The sequence below is a fragment of the Vanellus vanellus genome (genome assembly GCF_965231255.1).
Source record: "Vanellus vanellus genome assembly, chromosome: 4".
Classification (NCBI taxonomy): domain Eukaryota; kingdom Metazoa; phylum Chordata; class Aves; order Charadriiformes; family Charadriidae; genus Vanellus; species Vanellus vanellus.
The window spans coordinates 50,458,848-50,479,239 of record NC_138909.1 but is presented as its reverse complement, the minus strand read 5'-3'; the positions used below and the strand labels follow the sequence as shown (position 1 = coordinate 50,479,239).

The 20,392-nt window shown below is 42.9% G+C and overlaps 1 protein-coding gene across 1 annotated transcript in view; it reads right to left on the bottom strand.

Annotated features, from left to right (window-relative positions):
• The window catches only part of FGFRL1 (fibroblast growth factor receptor like 1), a 179,942-nt gene that overhangs the window by 51,765 nt on the left and 107,785 nt on the right, over window positions 1-20,392 (bottom strand). The window lies entirely within an intron of this gene.

Here is a 20,392-nt window from a genome sequence, read left to right as displayed (position 1 = left end):
CCACAGAGCATCTACTTTCATTGGCAGACCATCCACTTCCATTAGCAAAGACAATGACTGCTCCTTAAGCCTCTAGTCATAATGTGTGGGTTTTTTTGTGGGTGGTTTTTGTTTGTTTGTTTTTTAAATAAAAGCTTTCCAGGGATAATTGGAGTATTTACCTGGGCACCCCATGAAGTCTGAATTTCCCAGTGGCAAAAAACTGTCTTGGCTAAAATGATGTGTGAAAGTAATACTAAAACATAAAGAAAAAGCATATATATACACACACGTATATATGCACATTCCCTGAAAAACAGGGAAAAGGGAAGATTGATGATAAACAATGTCATTAGTCTTTAAAACACACAGCCTGCAAAAAACTCAATTTAAAGGAGTGAAAAACCAGGAACTCATCAAGCCAAAATCAATAAAGCAGCATTTAAAAAACCATTTCCAGTTCAGGATAAGCCTGTCGCTGTATGGGGAAGGGAAAACCATCAGTGGTAGCACAGAAAGGACAGAAGCAAAAGTGAACTGTGGAGACTGTATATACTGAGAATAGGGATGACCGGTAAAGCATACACTGCATCATCCACTGAATAGGTAACCACTCAGCAGATTGATGCAATGTGCATACATTTGAGCCTGGAAGAGCACAGAGCTTCAGGCTGTGAGACTCAGTCTTCAAAAGCGGAGACTTTAGGACAACCAGCTCAACTTGGACTCTCAGGCAAAATCTGTGTCGAAAACACCTCATTCATTATTTGGACAGGAGAATATTACATGGAAGTGGATAGGTGACCGGACTGTATACACAATAGTATCTGAGATAGCATTCTGGGTCCAGACTCGATGTCATGGCTCAAAAATTAAATGGAAAGAATGAAGGAAAAAAAAAAGGGAGTACAAAAGTGAGCTAAAACCACTTAAGACAGTAGGAGAAAACACTTGTAAATGTTAAAGTACTCAACACATCCGAATAGTTAGAAAGAAGGCTGAGAAGTGAGTTAAGCTCCCATAAAAGATACTACTACATAACCAACACATAAAACTGGGGCCTCTGCACTCTTGGTGAACCAGGCAAAACATAAACCAGTGGCTGGCAGTGGAAGACAGCAAATGGCAAAGGAGAATTGGTGACAATACAACCTTTTACATTTCATTCAGCAGCATCTTCAAGCCCTTGAGTGAACAATTTTCCAACCTTTTCCTGGCCACATACACAGACATAGAGCTGTAATACGGGACTAAAGAAATCAGCTTTTATTTCACAGCAAATCTTTCATGGAGTCCTAAACCTGACATTTTTCATTAACCTGAATCTTGGCAGGTAGCAATGTTTAACATTACCTTCTTAAAAAAAAAAAAAAAAAAAAAAAAAGGTAAACCCCAAATAACCAAACCCAAATACTTCATCACTTTTCCAAACAAAAGGAACTAATGTACCGTAGGTAGCAATTGGGATGACATTTGAGATTATCCTATAATCCAGTTTCAATCTTCCAGCTGGAGAGTGGAGACTGGATGGTTTGAAATCTGTGAAGCTATTTGATTTTAAAGGCTTAACAGGCAAATAAAAGGCAGTGTAGGCCAATGACACCAAATTTGCTTTACAATGTGTAGTACGCTGGATACAGATTTTATACGTGTCCTCTGTGTGCTTCCTCTGATATAAACAGTTACAGCAAACCAGAAATATGTGCTGTCTGTGCACGATGGACTGGAATTCTGCCCTTGCTCACGTCTGATCTGTTCACACACAAGTCAGCAGGATCAGCCAAAAGAAGAGAAGTTCTCAAGGCAGAAGGTATTCAACAACAACAAAAAAAACCTAAAAAATTTGATCATGCAGGAGAAAAGGTCACGGGGAGCAGGGCATGCATCTTTATAGTCTTTGTATTGCATTGTAGTGGGTGACTAGCTCTTGTCCACTAACTTAATCAGGAAGACATATTTTAGAGGGTGACAAGTAAGAATGAATACAGTCAGTCTTGTTTTCACCGCAGGACACAGAGATTGGCTTTGGATGTCTTTTTGAAACATTCATTTGCCAGGCAGAATGGGAGCCTGAGGGCAGAAGGCTTCAAAAAAGAAAAAAATACATATCCCAAAAGTCATCTAAAATATACGGCTACACTGTCAGCTAGTGTAAATGAATGTAGCTCCACTAATGAGAAGGAGCATCTATAGTATAAACCAGAGGAAGATCTGTCCATGACAAACTGAAATTGTGCCCTTGGTCACATCTGATCTATTCACAAAAATATGCATGCCTTCTGGGGCAAATTTTACTATCTGCTCAAGTTTGTTTGGGGAGTATGTGCAGCTAAGTCTGCTGGGAGAACCAGAAGGGGCAGAGGGAGTGCTCTGGCATAAAAAGCACTACATCATTAAATATCTTGAGGAGCAAATTCCACCCCCAGTTGCACAGACGACAATTAACCCCCTCTGGAGCTTTGCTCCAGATGATCAATCCAATGCTCAGTTCTCACCACTCTTGTAGTGAAATTCCTGGTAGAGCCATGCTCTCCAAACATTGTGTTAGTACAAAATAGGAGCAACTTTGCTGAAATAACCATCATAGCCATTCTACCACAAAGCTGAGCTGCCTGCAAGGGGAACGCAGTTAGAAATAAGAGAATTTATCTGTCGTGAGTGGCAGCGTGCTCCAGTTCAGAGCAAATTCCTTGTCTTTTACGCATGCAGCTCTGTGTGGTTTTAACCTTAGCAGAGTCACTGGTAAGTCAATAGTAACAGAAGGGGTGGGGGGCAGGATGATTTATTTTTCTTTCTTGCTGCTGCAGAGCAACTGCATATTTTCCTTGTCAACAGCTGTGGTTCATACACACTACCGAGATAGGCAGAAAGAAAAAAAAAAAACACCCAATAAACAAGATGTAGGACGCTGAGGAATTGTTATTACATGCTGAGCATGCCAGTATAATTCTATTCGCAGTCTCCTCTCCAGGTCACTAGAGATTCCAATGTCTTTTGTCCAAAACAGTTGCTCTTCCCCGGGACTCTGTGCAAACCCTCGTCTTTGTGCTGTTCAGCCAAACCCCAATGGTGGAGGCTTTAACCAAGGAAGGGTGAACAAGTCCCACTCGTGCACCTAGCTGAAACGCCTCTGCTCTTCACACAAATTACCACATGCCTGCCTACCCTCTTTCTTTGTATCACTCTTCCAGGCTTCCTTTCTGCTGCCTTCCACATGACTTGCTCATGTCTATAATCCCTTCCCAGTCCCAGTCCTCTAACGCCTTCCACACACTCCTGCTGGGAGGTTTTACCGACGTTAATGTCCACAGGGACATGTAGTCTTGACACTAACAGGCAGTAACACTTCTACTTGCTTTTTGCCTTCTCCACGCACGGCATCTTGCTTATAGCTTCGGATATTGGAAGCTCCAAGAGGACAACTCTGGCTATGCTCCCTTTTAGCGTAAAGGCTCGCAACCAAAGACAGTGGAGCTGCTGCGTCTGTCCCAGCCACCTCTGCCACAGTAAACCATCACTCAGTCTGCCCGTGCAGCAAATTAAACGTGGAAGTATAAACTGCTGCGAATGGGACGGCATGAGAATGCCGTTTCAGCTACCACAGCTCAGCTGATAAGGGGGAGCTCATTAAATGGTGGTTGCATCAGCATTGTTCATCAAAAGCCTGTGATTTTAGGTTGCTTGAACTTAGCTGTAAATTCCCCAGCACCTTACTGGCATGAAAATACAAGAGCATTCCGACTCAGCCCTCTGCCTCAGCTTTCTTCTGGGTAGGACAGCAAATACCGTCAGCTGTCTATGAACACAAAACACACGTGCTAACCTAAACCTTCACCCACAATCTGAGCCAAACTAAAAATGTATTCATAGGCACAGGAAGTCCTTGCTTTACTGTAAAAACTGTCTTGAATTATTTTGGCATTTTCCAAGAAAACTAATTTCAGTTTCATGGTAGAGGTTGTTCATTGAAATGTCGATTAAAATTTGCGTTGTGATAGTGCCTAAAAAAAAAACCCTCTGTCAGGTGCCCACTGTCTGCAGCACTCTCTCCAAAAGCATTCAGCTTACTGTAACAACAAATCATTTTTGCAGGTATGAATGCAAAAGCATCTGGGCTGGTTCTCAGGAGACTGTGACAGTTGTAACTGGGCCACACAAGTCACTGCCTGAATGGCCGTTCGCTTCAGCTGGGGCCAAACCCACCTACTGCCATGCAAATATGCCCACCTACATTCAACAAGGGTTTGTTCAGACTGGCTGAATCTGCAGAGGACAAGAAATGAAGGTCAATTATTTAGAGTTCCAGTGAAATCCAAGCAAACCTATTTATCCATGCAGTTTTGAGCTGAACGTTGTCTGGAGAGGAGCTCAGCAGAAGTTGAGGTCAGCAGAGAGTACAAAATCTGGTTTTCCACCGTCTTGCTTTCACCAGAGAGAAGAATTTTTTGGAAGAAATAACACAGTATCTGAGCTTCTCACAGCAACCGTGCTGTCCAAGTTTTTCGGTTTGAGATCTCATTTCATGTATGTAATACCGGCTCCATAAATGGCTCTTGGAGAAAATCATGTTACAAATACAAATATACCAGGAACAGATGCAATCCTGCAGAAAACTAGCTGTTCTCAGGTGGAAGAGTAAGCACTTAGCGTGCCCAAAACAATTCTAGTATTCATATTCATAAATAAATAATAGAAAACAGTCAGCGATAGTCACAGTGGTCCTGCAGCCAGGCTGAAACCTGATTTCAAACTAAACACTGTGGAAAAGTGAGCAGCATTGCTGGCATTTCCACAATGCAGGTTGGAAGGAACACTATAACCAGACTGACACTTGACTCCTTCCAAACAACCTTCAGGAGTTGCACAAAACCAACATCTCCCTGCACCCACTTGCCTTCCACTCCCGCTCCCCAGAGAAATGCATTGCATCCTCCCAGATGGACTGAAGTTTGATACTGGCAGCTGCGCTGATGAGAACAACAAAACGCAAAAAATCTTGCTCTCCTGGGCTAGGCGCTGAGCTATGCCTACGTGTCTGGAGCCAGCTACTTTCCGGCCCGGCTTTCACAATGCCAGGTTCTCTTTTGTTGTGCAGCACGTCTTACATAAGGAATCTCGTATCTGCTTTCATTCGCAAAGAAAGATCACCCACAGAGCGGGACCTCCGTGTGCCTGGAGGGAAATCTTTCTCTTTCACTTGGTGGGTTTTATGAGGGCTATCTTCCAGTTTGCACAGCAAACATATGGCCTGATCCAAAGATCATTCAAGTCAACAGAAAAGCTCCTCTTGAATTCTATAGGCTTTGGCTCTTGCTGCTCTGGAGGGCAAGGAACTGCAGTCTTCATAATAAGTCCCTGGGCCAAAAATAGGGTTGCACACATGACATGACTCTCACCCCAGCCCCATTCTCATCCCCCACCTGCTTCTACAGGTCACAGCTTTGTAGCCACAGGAAGATGTTTACATCATGGTCCTATTGACACAGGTCAGAGTTCAAGGAAGCCCAGTAAATCATGAGTCTAAATAGGGTAGGGCTGGAGCCGGGCGGAGGAGAGAGGGGAAGTAATGAGACCAGAACCATCTCTTTGAAGAGGAACAAATGTGAATGTTTACAATCCCCCTGATGCATTCTCCCTCTGCTGAAAACGTGTTCAGACGCTGGTTGGCTAATCTGCCTTCTGAGAAGTTGTGCTGAATGGCAAGGAGCCCTATTCATGCCATCAACAAGATCTCAGCCTATGCTTCAGTTTACCCTGCAAAAATCCTAGTGGTATGGATGGGAGCCAGACCATTAGTCCTGTATTTTCACATGCACTGTACCAAAGATGCTGAACTATGCATTGTGTATTCCCAAAAGATTGGTGAAATCAGACCTAGTCCCGGCACACAGTGGGATTCTTCTCAAAAGAGAGAAAGCAAAAAAAAAAACAAAAAAAAACCAAACCCAAACACCAAACCATCAAAAACCCAGTTAGCAAACAAGACAGGGCATGTTTCTGCACTAAACCACAGTACATATTTTAACAACCTTTCACAAATCTTCTTCATTTATCATTAATCTGAAGGCAACTTCTTTTTCCCCAGCAGAGGATGTATGATCCAGCTTATTTATACTACAACATTTCTGGGTTTCCTATGTAGTTCAGAGGATTTCAGATATTCCCACTGCCTGTAATTACTGCAAAGTGCATTAGGACTTCACTCTGTCACTCACTGATTTCCTCTGCCTCATTAAGACTCCAGGAGTGTCTGATGAGAGCATTTAATTAAAAGTGAGTGCAAACTGACAACAAGGCCTCACGATTCTTTGGTTCATCTGTTTGGTGATCAGCAAATGGTAAATTCAAGGGACTGAAGAGGAAAGTCCAGAACAAAATGAGTGGAGGAACAGTAAGAAGGGATAGTCAACATCCAGGTGTGGGACATGGACTCAGAAAGATCAAATTTCACGCTGAGATCCACATAGCAAGGGTGGACGCAGTATTAGAAATGCTTGACCTTTCTTCCTTCTTAAAAACAGTCTATGTTTGAAAGACATCTGAAAAGCATTTGCGAGACAGGACAGTCCTGTACACAGGGACAGGCTTCTAAAGGGAAGCGCGATCTGCCTGCCAGGCTCCATCCACTTAGCAAACATAATCCAGCCTGTCTTCAGCACAGCCACTTCACTGATGCCTCATCTACTCTAGAAACATTATACTTGCATAGCTTTATTGCCAGATCCTTCCTTGCTCAAACGGACACAGAAAATCATCATATGGACAAAATCCTGCTATTGCTAGTAAAATCGATTTATTCCAGCTGAGCAGCTAGTCTTAGCATTCATTTTCTCTGCAAGAAAGTCCCAGCAGAGATTCCTACAAAGAAAATGATCCCCAGGTAAAAGCAACATTAATTTGCCTTCCTGGACATAGCCTTGGCTGATATAACTATTATTAGATGACTGTTTCAGCGAAGAAACGGCGTGGGCAGTCAGCCTCCCACTTCTGTAGCTTTCAGTGAAATCTCCAACTTGTCTTCAGCCCTTTTAAGCCACAAATATTGCTCCCGATCAAGTTGCTTTATAAGTTGCAAAGGCAGTTACTGCATTTTGCAGCGGACAGCAGTGGCCTAGCGTTGCTGCTCTACAGTCATACACATCTTTGCCCACAGAAGCCAAACGGCTCTTCTCTTGAGGCAACTACAGAAAAGTCTGTGGGATGAGATTGGCCTTTCCTATATAACCTATACATTTAGATATTGTAGCTGAAAGTCAAAACAGACCACAGGAGCATCTATACTGCCTGCCTGCCTGCCTGCCTATCACGTGGCATGACACATTGCCTATATCCTTCACTGGAAATGCAAAATCCTTCAATTAACACACTTTCCAATTTTTAAGCAACTGCATCGAGCACAACAGTGAAGGAAGGCCCAGCCACTGACTCACTTTCCAGGCCTTGATGAAGAAGAGGGTTAATTGCCTGAGGTAAGCCCCAGTACTAGCAATATCCCTGGCTGCAAACACCCACACAAAAAAATATCTTGAGAGATCCCTGCCAAAAGCCCTAAAGAAAAAATTGCTGGCTCCTACTCTGGCAATGAAAGGTCCTTGCCATGTGAGAAAGACACAGAAGACAGACTGTGCTGTCTCAGAAATAAGACAAAAGGCCTCCATTTTGTTCGTATGGTCTACTGGATTGGGCTGGAAAACAGGATAATATGAATTATTCTGTGGCAGTAACTATTTCCCTTATTCTTTCCTGTCTTACTTTTGGGTAACCTGTGAATTTTAACAATGTAGGATCACAGTTGTTGTAATGGCTGCTATTTTTGTTATTTATTGCTTATTCTGTAGCTATTGCTCAGAGACTCCGTTCAGGCCATAAAGCACACAAACCAGGAGCACAAAGCACAAGGTGACATGGATATGCAAACAAGCCTTATGTCTGGTTTGTAGGTTTTGAGTCGTTATTATTATTTTCTTGATAGGTAACTAAAGGTAAGATGCAATGGTATCAGTCATCCTTCCTGGCACCTGCCTAGTCACATGAGTGATAAGTAATATAGACCACAGTATTGTTTTTAGTAGGGGACATGCACAATTCCCTCCTCCAGCTACCTGGAACAATATACTTCTGTCTTATCTGCACAGGAGAAAAGCATCGTGTTAGCAAACATATTCATTAGCACAACATTCAACATAATTCATCCTTCTGAACAATTATCGCTTTTAAAAACACATGAAGTGATCTCAGACATTTCACAGAAACCCAAGTTAATGACTTGTTAATATGTTTAACTGTGTCTTGGCTCAGGCTCTCTGGAAAGTCAAGGACAACCTTATCTCTCTACCTGCACATGACTTAACTATCGTTACTTTTTTTAAAAAAAGAGTTGGTTATAATATTTGGTTGCCAAATTCTCTGCTGCTTTCCGTTCTGCGTATTCTGAGGCACTGAGTTGCTGCAGGTATTTTTGATAACCCTCAGTGAGAGGCAATCCAGCACAGGTTTGGATGAGCATTCAGCATATGGTGCTCCCCGCTCCGCTGGGGATGAAGGCCACCAGCTGCAGCTGTTCAGACAACTTTCCTAACACCATCCCATGATGCAACGTCTCCTGCTCAGAAATTACTCAGAAATCCCCACTTACAAAAACAGGACACAGGAAGAAGGTTTTTAGGACACCCAGGACAGGCTGGCATAACCACAGCTCTGTCAAAATATGTGTTCCCCTGTGGGCATAGTAACGCTCTTGCATGGTTGAGTGATGCAACCTGCCATGTTCCAAATAAGCACCAGCTGCAATTTTCTCCATATTTTGAAAATTACACGTGGCTCTCAAGAGCCTGGCAAATTGTCAACACAACCCCTAGTCTGGTGCAATTTAAGTGTCCTTAATCCAAATGGTATAAAAGGAAACAGTTACAGAAACTCTGAAAATAAAGGATGATGTTGGGTTGATGGCTTTCTAAATATTTCTTAAAATCCTGGGGGTGCCTTCTGTAGACATCTACTTTCAGGCAAAACTTTAAAAGCCTGATCTGCCATCACTTTCCAGAGGAGCTAGCTTAAAGGCTATATTTAGAAGATCTTGTCAAAAATGTTTCCTTTAAATCAGGCTGCTTAGTCCTACCCAGAAAAGTCCTACCCACTCATTTGCTTAACTTTTAGTTATTTCCCACACATGCATTTTTTAAAGGAGAGAGATGACTGGGCTACCTCCTAAACGTAAATTAAACCATCATAAAAAGCTCACAGAGAAAACGCCAGCTTTGTGCCTAGTAAAAAACCAACGTAGTATTTTCCTGGCACTGTGCAAATGACTGATCCAATGGTTGTTATCTTTGCACAATGCTCAAACTATGAAATTCTTCATTGGTTGGCAGTTACCAAAAACTTTTGGGTAGAATCTGGCTTATGTGATTTGAGCACTGCTTAGCATCTGTCATGAGAAAGGCTTAGGATGAGTTTTCTTCTTTTGCAGAAATGCAATGAAACTGAAGGAAAACCTGAAAGAATGAGGAAAGAAGCAAGTGAACAGAACAGCTAAGTTACTACTACCAAAGCAGACTTCAAGCATCTTTAACCATCACACATTAATGTGATCCTGTCTTCTTGGGGATGGATTACATGATCTCTTTCTGTAAGTCTTTTCCAGCTCTTACATCTATGATTCATCCCTCTTTCGGGCAAAACATAAAACCAGCGTGCTGATCATTCATCATCATAAAAAATCTCGTTGCTTTTTTCACAAAAGCAGAGATATTTGTTCTAGCCAAAATTCTAATTTGCTTAACTACTGTACACTGCCTACCTAAAAAAACTCCCTTCAGTTTGAATCACAGAGGCATTACTTTGTAATATCTTCTATTCAGAGGAAATAGCTTTTATTCTTTGCTTTCTTGAAGACTGTGCAGTCATTTGCACTTACCCAAAGTGGGTATAAAACACTATTTACATACACTGTATTAGAGTCCTACTGGGTAAAGCATCACACAAGATACTGCGCAGGGGAGAAATGAGCACTATAAGTTGTGCAAGCCATGAGAGTGTAGCAATAAGGACAGAAAAACATTTTGCATGCTTTGAGACATGACTTCCTTCTTGCTGCGAAACTGAAAACCTTCATAGTGGGTGCACGGCACAGCCCTCCCAGGAGGCATCTCCCTAGAGTGGTCCCTCATGGGTCTCAGCTTTTCTGCCCCTGCTTTGAGTTGGGTCTGGTCAGAAGGGCCTTACAGCCATGTTATCCTCTGCCCAAGGTTACATTCTTATGGAAATGTGAATGGTTTTTAGCACAGAAACCATCTTCTCTCAGAAAATTCTGGTTCCACCAAACTCCAGAAAATTTTCAGAAAGAAAATTTGGGACTTGCTTTTAGAATGACTATTGTTCTAGACACCATCACAAGCTGCAATAACATCTTCCAGAAAGCAGAAAATCTGAATAAAAAACTGTGTGTTATTTGGAAAGAAACAAAGGTGAAGGAAAGACTATTGTACAGCATCCCCACCATCATTCTGGGTGCCATTTCCAGTATTCCCCACACAGTACACCTCTCCCTATCATTGCAAGCCCATGGATGCCACCACCAAGGCAAATCTGGAAGGATTTGTGGACAACTGTGAAGGAAAGCAAAAAGATGACCTTGTGGATCTTTAAAGCAGTGGATGCCAACCTGTAGCTAATGTAAAGCCGCATAAAGACTTTTCAGCAATACATTTAATTTGGCTGTTCCCAGCATGAAGGATCAGGCCCAGGGAACTCCTGTCACAAGAAAAGGACTGAGTTGAGATGAAGCCTTCAAGGGCTTGTTGTCCATAGGAGGTGAAGGAGTAACTTGAGCTACAAGCCACCCAGAGCTGCAAGAGATGGTGACCCTTCAGCTGCAGCCCTAATGCTGCTTGCAGCTATGGAAAGGACTAGTCAGCCACTGCAGCCCAATCTGACAGGAGAGTGAAGTCCATTGGTGCTCTCTCAGCCAGTTTATTGCACAGCAAAAAACCCCAGCCAGCTCTACCGTACACTAAACACAGCCGTTTACTCAATTTTTAATTACGACAATATTTACTCCATGTTGTTGATAATGAGCCAGCACAGGTTGGGGTCCAGTGCTTTGCATGCCGTACAGATACATTTCTGTTTCAGGGAATTCCCAAGCAGCCAACTATTGGAGTTTGGGCGCTTATGTCAGGGGAATATCACAATCTGCAGCCTCCGTGTTTTTTTCACTTTTCCTTGAATGCCCACTGTCATGGGTGTTACAGACAGAAGACTGTGCTAGATGGGTCTCTGCTTCAGTCTGACCTGGGCACGGCCATGTTCTGATATCCTGTTCCTAAGGCCAGCGTGTACGACCCTATCTATGGAAATTAACTCAGTGATAGTAGGGTGATAACACGGTTATCAATGATAGTACAGATAATTTCGCAGCACAGCATCCAGCACAGATTCTAAGCTCAGAGATTCCTCAAGAAAGAAATTCTTAGGGAACTTCATTTATTGTAATAAAGCTGTAAGTGCTGTAAAATTCTAAGACCAAACTGCTACTGTCACAGGGTCAAAGAGATTTACGGCACCTCCATTAAGAAACTCTTAACAGATCCTTCTGGGTCCTTAATTTGACAACTAAAATATGGAAAACCCCATGCATGTAAAATAAATTTGGACAAAAAAAAAAACCTAAACCAAAATGCAAATTAAAGTGGAAGAAAAACACTATAGTCAGGGTTTAGGTTAGACAGCAGAACTTTCTAAATTGTTAAAAGACTGTGTCTTCCACATTTGGGCCAGGAACGTGTGCATGGGAGCACCCTTGTCCCATGTCGTCTTCTTTTCACACTGAGACATTATAGCTTGCTTTAATGTACTTTATAAGTATGCCTGACTGGCAAATTTTAACACTCAATACCTTCCATATGTGTTAGAGAAGCTTTCTGGTGCACCAACAAATCTTATATCTGTGCAAAGGAGCAAACCCAACAGTCACTGTTCTCCGTCATGTATGTGCGTTGTCAACAGTAGAAAGCCAAAGCCAAATCAAAGGGGGATATCGAATTCTTTACAGCGGGTCTACCTCAAACTAGCAGGATGAAATTCAAAAATAAAATATTTAGGTTCTATACCATAAAATCAGAAAAAAAAAAAAAAAAACTGGAAGAAAAATAACATCTATTAATAAGTTTTGGAAAAGAAGGATAGAATTCTGATTACGGCACCTGGACTTGTAACACAGGGTCACAGTTTCCAGTTCCTATACAAACTTCCTTTGGGACTTCAGGAAAGTCCCCTCACTCAGTAAAATGGGACAAGGGCTGTCACTCATCATTTGTCTGTGTGACTTAGCCTGTAACACCATATGGGTGAGGTCTACTTCTTACTACAGAAAAATCACCAGCATAACATGGCTTTGCTTTCCATTTGCACCTCTGAGCACTATCATATCAATAAGAAATAACCCAAATGTATTTAAAACTGCTTGGTAAAAAAAAAAAAAAGGCTGAGAGGGACAAAACAATAATAATAAAAAAACATATTCCTTGCAATAAAGGAAGGCAAATGACACCGTCCAAAGAAAACACCAGTTCTGGGGTGGGACAGGCAGAATTCATAGATGGGAATGGGCAGTAGACTCCTGGGATCTGGCAGACGGATGTTGCTGCGTCGATATCCATGAAAGCAGGATGGGAGCTGACAGCAGCTCTGGATTCCTGCTGGGCTGCTCCTCTTTTAGCTTCTGTCTTAAACCATCCTGAGATGCTGCTGGGGACTCTGATGCCAGCTCCTGCTCTGCCTTCCAGAACATGGCACCTCAGGTGACTTTGATGCACCACCATATCTTCTAGCCTGGCAGATACCCTTCCCTCAATCCCTCACCAAGCGTCTATCATATCATCCGCCCCTTCACCCAACGGACACGTTTATCTGCTGGTGTTTCCTCTGCTGCTAGCCACCACAGGAAAGCTATAAAAGGACATGAAGAAGATAATGCCATAAGCCCTGTTCTCCCATAGTGTAAATCTTGGATCCTGAAAAATACATGCAAGATTTTCTCTCAGACAGAAAGCAGATTTCAAAACTGGAGAATCAAATTTGGCCTTGGCATACTCCCAAGCAAATGGACAACTCAGGCTAGACTGAAGCCCAAGGGACTGCACAAGGCAGCATCCTGCTTTTTAGCAATGCATTTCTGGCCATCACACCACCACGCTTCAAATGAAAGGTCTGCAAAAGCCTCTACTTTATAAATCTCTATCGGGTACTTCTACGTCATAGAAAAATGTAAGTGACAGAGAGAGGTAAGTAGAGAGGGACGGAGGAGAACTAACACACTAAGGAAATAAAATGCTGATGCACAGCTGACACAAGCACTAAATATTTACCTCAGTTTAAAAACTTGAGCTATTTTCTTTTTCAGTCCTATCAAATCACATTCCTAATCCTATGCACTTGTTATTTTTCCCCAAGGATAGGAACAGTAAGTAAAACATCTACTTGAGGGAAAGCAAACTGTTGCTGGTGTGACATGAATTGCTGAAGAAATGCGGCTGAGCGTCCGATCCGAATGCAAGCTTGAGCAATGGGCTTCCAGCAATATTGAAGACACGAGTCCAAAAATCACTTCTGTCTCTCTCTCTCTTTGAGTCTTCCGACTCAGCCACTCCATGCTAACCTACCAGATTACCAGAACCCACGTTCCACTTGATTTCTAAGATAGGAGAATCATAATGAAAACCTGAGCTCGGCTGCTTTTGCCTGAGGCTGAGATCTGCCACTTGAAATAAAGGGACTACTTTTTCAATTTCTATTAATTTTTTTTTGTGAGGAAATTGTTTTAATATAAGCTAAGCAAATGCTGAAACTTTTGCAAGCTGTGAAGATCCACAGGAACTGAAGAACTTTTCTCCCATGACTGTTGCATTGTTTTACACAAGGAAAGATGAACAGGAGGTCAAAAGAAATGCAGGAACAAGAGCCTTTGGCCAAGTTTGTGTGCTGAAGACTTGGAAGTCCCACTAGGAATTCATTCTGCAATGTATAGAACAATAGAGTTTCTTTGCAGTGTCCAAAAATCCTGCCCCACCTCCTCAACAGTGGCACATAGGCCCTACAGCAAGCAAAAACTGCTTTAAAATAGTTCATCCTGTGCTCTGGCTAAAGTGTTAAACCAGGCTTCCTTCCACCCCTTAAAGCTCTTTGAAAAAAAAAGCCTCATCTATCTGCAAAGACAATATCCAGAAATAGGTCTTTGAATTCTCTCACATCCAGGACAGACAGAAGCAGAAATTAACTGTTTGGTCTCAAGAATTACACCTGGGAATTAAGAGAAAAAATACTTTAAAATAGTCTCATGTATTTTAAGTCTGACTCTCCAGTAATGACGTTCTGAGGCCTTATTTGAAACCTTATTAAAGAACTGCAAAGTATTATTGTTATAACATTACTAAATAACCCTGTGGAATAATTGCAGATGTAATGAGGATGGAAAGGAAGAGGGTGCCTCACACTCCTTCACAATTATATCTTCAGATGACTCTTTTGCTCTAGCTGAAATTTCCCACTCTGTGTCCCAACAGCGGAGGTTTGTAGTGCCTTACACGCTGGAATTGCTAAGATGAAGCCCACGATGAATAATAGTGCTTTTGTTTCAAATGAGCTCCAATTCCCATGGTTTCTTTTGAGATCTCTCTTCCCCTTCACAGATTCTATATTTTGCTGACTTTTCCTTATATTTAAGTGTCAGCCAGCAAAGAATTGGCAACAATTGTGGGACAATTTCTTCTTCTCATCTCCCTCTTGCAGGGGAGAAAAAAAAGGAAAAAAGAGGCATTTAAAGAGATAGCCTGGTTGAAGCAGCGAAGTTTAAACTGTAAGCTACACGTTTTCAGAGAGCATGAAGCTGTGAAGCAGAAGGCTTGGGGAACCGGAGAGATGCGGCACGCCTTAATATCCAGGTTCTTTAGCATGCCACCTGAGGAGGAATTTAAGGGCAACGGACCCGTATCACAGGGGTCTTGGTGGCTTACGCAGTCCGATGCCACCCGCACAACTTCACTCAGTCCTCCCTAGCCCATGGGTGTTTGCAGGGAGGGCTGGTGGACTGAGGTGGTCAAATTGGAAGAGCACTGACTTGGCAATTAGGAGACCCACTGGGCATCTTGAGTGGGATTGCTCTGTTGCCATGCCCACTAGAGCTTAGAGCCTGGTGAGAACATCCTTGGTGTCAAACTATTAAACATGGAGAAAATACTGTCAAGCCCTGGAGTGAGTGGGACAGGGAGCTCCATTTTCTTCCTGGCATGCTACGCAAGCGGAGGAATGACCTCCTACTTTTCCACTGCCTTTCTACGTAGTCCTAGGCTACTTGCTATATGGACAAGCATCCAGTGAAGTACAGGTAAACTATTTTTAATGAACAGAAGGTGGTCTAAACCATTTATCTTCTGTTGACCCTTTGGGAACTTCCAGGAACCGGTGTTTGCCACAAGTCAACTCATACAGCAAAAGATTTTTCTTAATTTGGCAAAAATTATAGTCCTCTTATTTTTTCTCCCATAATGATTGCAACTTGTTGAACACAGATAAGGCCCCCAAGGATCTCTATTACCATGCTGTGGGACTGTCCTCCGTGGAAACATGTATACTCTGGTCACACACTGTTATTTGGGATCAAAAAAATAGATGATGCCCTCAGGAAGTTTCTAATGCAATCCTAGGTGCCACAAAACTGCATCTATTCCTAATCAGTCTCAGCCCTCTCAGTATCCTCTGTGGGCACAGGAAAGTCCCACTTCTACTCTGGATGGAGGCCACCCTGGTTAGACGGCCCTCCTACCTTTGCATGTGGTCAGAGGTGATGCTTTATCTCTACAGTGCACAAGGGACTTGGGACACCATGGAGGAAGAAGACAGGGTAAGGACAAATGGGCCAAAACCTGGCAGCCAGACTGGCAGGACACACGTGATGCCCAGGAGGCTGGGGAAAAGCTGATATAAGGATCTCTACCACCTAAGAAAGGGCATGAACTTGGGCCCTTTCTAATCTTTCACACAAGAGTCCCTAGGACAAACTGCCTTGTTTATTCACCTTCCCACCTTATTCTCTTCCATCTTCCCTAGTGCCATTAGACCTAATGAAGCCCTAAGAGTCCTAAGAGACAGCTTTGCCACTGCTCTGGCACGAATACACTGGTTGCACATAGGAATGAGAGCTTAGCCTGGAGACACAAACCCAAATATACAGCTGGTACAGTATGCTGAAAACTAACCCAGCACAGAGAGCTGCTTTTATGGGCAGGATTTGTTTTTCCAAATGGGATTTATTTAAAAGAAAATTGAATGGTTATAAAGAGCTCACTCTAACAATAACACAGAAAATGAATCCAGTGTTCACTGCCGGCTTTGCTGCACAGTACAATCCAGAAAGAGAAATCTTCTTTAGAGGGTCCTGGCAGCAAATGACCTGCCCTGCAGAGCAACCCATGCTTTATGGGGAAACAGCTGGCTGAAAACTGGGATTCTGCTAATGTCTGAAGTTAAGGCAGAAATTTCACTGGGGGAGAGCGTTACAATGCCAATGTGAGGAACGAACTATGGGAACACTCTGTTTCAATAACCCGTATCAATAGCGTGGCAAGGCTCTAGGAGACAAACGGGATTTCCCCCTTCAGGAAATTGTTTGTGATCCCCATTCCTCATTTCACCATCTTCATCACCAGGGCCAGGACTCCTTCAGTCCAAAGGTCGCTTATATTCCCTTGAGGCTCCAGCCAGCTGTATTAAATTGCTTCTGTATAACTGTGTTTCAATTATGATGGCATTTGGGAACTAACCTTTGGGTACCAATAAAAACTTGATGTGTTAGGTTTCAGCGTAAGGTGTCCATAACCTGCCCCACTGAGTTCCTTAAAACAAAGCACTTGGGATCTTTTGACCATCACCCTCTACAAACCCTCTTCACTATCTGCTTTTCCCAGTGCAGTACAATGTGCTGCACCTTCCTTTGTCCTGTTTGTCTCCTTCAGCGTAGTCCCAACAGGCCAATACACCCAGTCACCTAATCGCAGTTTATCCAACTATCTGAAGAATAGAAAAAGAAGTAATTACCCATGACTGTTAATGTTTCTGATACAATTTCATTCAGAACTACAAATCTATTTCAGTGACTAATTAGAGAGACCGTTAGATGTTTTTAATCTGAGGCACATCAAAGACCTTTCCACTCCAATTAGGCAATGGGCTTCATTCAGTCCTGCCCAGGACAGTAAGCCATGCACTGTTGCACAGATGTTTTCAAGTCACAAAGCAGAGTGGGTGTGGGGACAATTTTTACAGCTCTTACTGGAAACCTATTAAGGTCATGCTATTGAGAAAGAGCACAGTATGGCCTTCATATTTTAAGCTTTGGAAATATCAACCCCAGAGTTATAAGATTATTTATACTGGAAGCTGGCTACCAGGCAGCTGCCAGGGTAGAGCTAATCAAGGGACTGGCTGGCCTATTAATCCTGACATACACCCGAACCCATAGTCTGCCATAGCCTTCCAGGCCTGCCCCACGGTCGGCAGATAATCCATCACACCAAGAAGTCCTGATGAAACCCCAGATGCAACCGATTTTTTAAACCTGCCCCAACCATATTAAGATCCAAACAGAGAAGAAGCAGCTGGTTATTTTGCTGTTATGGACAGAAATCTGGAGAGGTGGATTAGCCTTGGGAGAACTGTCCCTTGAGATCACCTGATCCCTTTCCTGATTCATTCACTCAAAATTGTATAACACCTTGAAGAGGTAAGAAACTTGTGCAAGTGGTAAGTTTTAGTAAGGTACATTAAGTGATAGTGAAAATTAAACGGGGAGTATGAATTACGCAACACAAGCAGTTCTCTAAGACCTCTGTAGATAACTTGAAAGTAAGTGTTTCTTTTACCACTACATTGGCACATTTGCTGAGAAAACCAAGTTACCCAGCGCTAAGGAAACCCTGTCAAATAGCTACCAGTGTTAAAAAGAGGAATTTCCCTTACTTAACCTTTTGAGGAACAAGAGGTTAACAGAAAAGGTAAATTGTAAATCTTTCCAATTTAAAAAGTGGGACCTTTTCAACAGCATTTTCAAGGAAATCTACTGCCAGAGTGTTCCCAGAATTAAAATGGAAAACCTGACACCTTTAACAATTTCCTGCCACTGTATAACTGTCAGCGTTGCATGGATTTTATCAACTCAAAAGTTAGGTTTCAAGGTTGTGAAATCTTTGCATTCATATGCTTTTGCGTTGTTTTTATACGGTTTTCTTTCCTCTGCAGCCCCAAGATACCTGTCTGAGGAACCCTGAGAAAGGCAGCGTGGTGTTTTTTACAGATTCTTCCTCCCCCCATGAAACACCATGCAATAAAGATCTGAACAGGAGAGGTTTGGATCACTCCCATGGTCCAAAATAGCTCAAATCTATTGCCCTTCATATCATGTAACAAGAGACGACTTTCAGAAGTGCTGGGGAAGGAACAAACATCATTGGTGTGGCTACTACTTGCCATGCAATTAAATCCAGATGCCATAACAAAAATGAGAGCCCCACAAGGACAAACACTGTCCCTCTGGGAGTACACAAGTGGCATATATAAGACCCAGGTAGGAAAGCAATACCCAGTGGCACCTAGTAGCTAAACAGAAAAAAATCCAGGTTTGTTAACTCCTTGCCTCCTGCCTAGCGTGCTGTGGCACCCCATTTCTGGGGTGAAGCACCAATTTGGCTTAGCTACACATGCTGAATGTAATTAAGGGTAGGGAGGACTGAGGTGAAGTTATAGTCTTGCTGGGTTCACACCACACACGGATGCACACAGCTTTTACTATCTTATCAGCCTAGGTAAACTCTTTTTAAAAAATGTCTGTTCCTCTCTTTCTCGGTCTCTCTCTCATTTGCACTTAAAAGTCAAATCAGCATCACCGAGATCACAATGAACATTGAGAGTCACCAGCATGGAAAAAGGTCCCAATATTTTACCGCTCCATCCTGTTTCTCATAGAAAAAAGGTCTGGCTTTCTTTTTTCAGAGGTGATCTAGGGTATAGCAGCCCATTTTAATCACTGTGAAGATACTCACGTGCCCCTGTCTCAGCCAGAGGTGCTCAGGACACCGAATAGCGCTACATATTATGATTTGATCAGTTTTATTAACTAAAGAAGCATAACATTATAAACACAAACCAAAAAGCACTCCCCAAGCACGCACACCGCTATAAGGAGAAAAGCAGAAGAGCTAACAGAAAGGGAGCTCACATGGGAGGAAGAGACTACGACTACAGAAAATGATTCTGCGGTGCTGTTAATTATTTTAAAGCAATCCTCACCATCCCCCATAATACGCTATTTTTAATTTTATTTTTTTTACAACAGAAAGAGCATTTGAGACAGGAGAAGGCATTTGGTTCAGCTGTCCGCTCTCAGCCCTGCAAAACCACAGGGCACTCTCTATATTTCCACCTCCGCCACGCCGGGGAATGACATCACCTCTGCTCCAAGGGGCTGGCGGGCCAACAAAAATAACTGTTACTGACCAAGAGCGCTATTGCAAGGAATATTTTTGGAACCGTACTCCGCATTCCTCCAAGTCCCCTGCTTCCTAGTCCAAACATCTCATGGCCTAAAAATTCCTCGCATTTTCTATGCAGTGTTTCCTTTGGGCTCGCACAATGGGGCAGTTCTTCTGCTCAGCAGCACTAGTGTTCTGGAAAGGGAAGGGGAAAAAAAAAAGGCTGAAGCACTAAATAACCCTAATGGCAACCGCAGGGGCCGCAATGTTATTTTTAGGTCAGAAAAATGATGCAGAAGGCAACAGAGTCACCTCAGATTTACCTTCTACTGCCCTTTACTGAACAAAAGGGCAAAGAACTTTCTTCCATGTGGCAGTAAGGGGGACTCACCTATGTTTGTGGCAAAGACCCATACATTTAGTGGTATTTTGCATGGAAGGAGGAGGCCAGGAGGATGTGGCATCTCTCTCTGACAGCACCTCTGGGACCATCCAGGGGTAACGCAGCCTCGAGCCTCCTCACCTCTATGCTCAACGACCCTTTGGCTGCAAGAGGCACAAAACAGTGGAGGCAAATACTGTGTTGCATCTAGGCTGTGCACCAGCCATCGTTCTCCCAGAGGAAAGAGCAGGAGTCCCCAGTGGGGACTGTCCCTCCTAATATCCCACCCAAGTGACACTGTACCAATCCCTTCCAGTCCCACATCTGTCAGTGTATTGACATAAGGTCATTCTGGAGGGTTTCTTACTAGCAAACAAATGATTTTTGCAAATTGTTTATGTCTAAAAATATTTCAGCCTAAGCCAAGCAATGGAAAAAGCTCTTATTACTACTTTACTGTGCATTTCTACTGTTGGGTTTTTTTCTCCTTCATTGGAAGAAAGCCGTTTTC